Source organism: Hibiscus syriacus, unplaced genomic scaffold, assembly GCF_006381635.1.
Source record: "Hibiscus syriacus cultivar Baekdansim isolate YM2019G1 unplaced genomic scaffold, ASM638163v2 tig00112989_pilon, whole genome shotgun sequence".
Lineage (NCBI taxonomy): Eukaryota > Viridiplantae > Streptophyta > Magnoliopsida > Malvales > Malvaceae > Hibiscus > Hibiscus syriacus.
This window is the reverse complement of record NW_024063433.1, coordinates 6,136-7,143: the sequence shown is the minus strand read 5'-3', so window position 1 is coordinate 7,143 and position 1,008 is coordinate 6,136. Positions and strand designations below refer to the sequence as shown.

The following is a 1,008-nucleotide window of genomic DNA, read 5'->3' as shown; positions in this document are numbered from 1 at the left end:
GTGTTTGTTATTGCATGTAAGCACAATGGGGATTTTGCAGTATATATTACCTTTCTGCAATTTCAATGGTGCTCATTTCTACCAGCAACCAGAGTAGTCTGCACCTTCTTCTTTCCTACCAATACTCTTTTTTTAATCATTTCCTAGAAAATAGAACTTGAAAAGCAGTGTGCAACATTTCTGGTTTTGGAGATTGACAAAAAGTATAGTTACAGAGATAACCGAACCTTGAACAGTCAGCAATGAGAGGAAATTGCAAGAACAGCTCAAAACGCCGTCTGTGGGAATCGAACCCACGACCACATGGTTAAAAGCCATGCGCTCTACCGGCTGAGCTAAGACGGCTTGGATGAAACTTACTAGTAAATGATATTGAAAATATTAGTTCTCCCTCTTTCAATTTTGTTTAATTATTTATTATTTACGTAATAGTTAATAAAATAGTTTTAAAAATTATAAAATTAAATTTATAATAAATGTTTTTGTCTAGCTATGAATCTTAAATTAGTTTGTGGGTGAACATCTATCCCATCAAAATTAAAAGAAAAACGAAAGAAAACATTTTTTTTCAAAAAATTTGATAAGGACATTATTTCAAATACATTATTTGTGAGCAAATAAACAAATTTCTCTAAATATATTATTTTAATAAAATATAGATTCTAATTTTTATTTGTTAATCATGTCCTGGTAAATAAACAGGAGGGAAAGTAGACTGACTTAATGATTATAAAATATTAAAAATCTTTCTCCTTTCTTAAATTTAAGATATACATATCAATTTTAGGATCACAAATTTATATGATACACATTATATTCGTAACTATGTAGAAGTAATATATTAGAAAATAGCAAAATAATGTATCAGTTATTGTCTCATTTTATGTGAGTTCGAATCCTTATATTTGACAAGAAATTATAATTTTTTTACTTAATAAAAAAAAGATTGCACCAGTTGTGAGCTATATTTTGTCTTTTTATCCAACAAAATAACCAATAAAATAATCA

The 1,008-nt window shown here is 27.8% G+C and overlaps 1 non-coding gene across 1 annotated transcript; it reads right to left on the bottom strand.

Moving 5' to 3' along the window:
- Window positions 1-272: 272 nt before the first annotated feature.
- Window positions 273-345, bottom strand: TRNAK-UUU. The gene has a single exon. It is a non-coding gene; the product is annotated as a tRNA-Lys (tRNA).
- Between the last annotated feature and the right edge of the window lie 663 nt (window positions 346-1,008).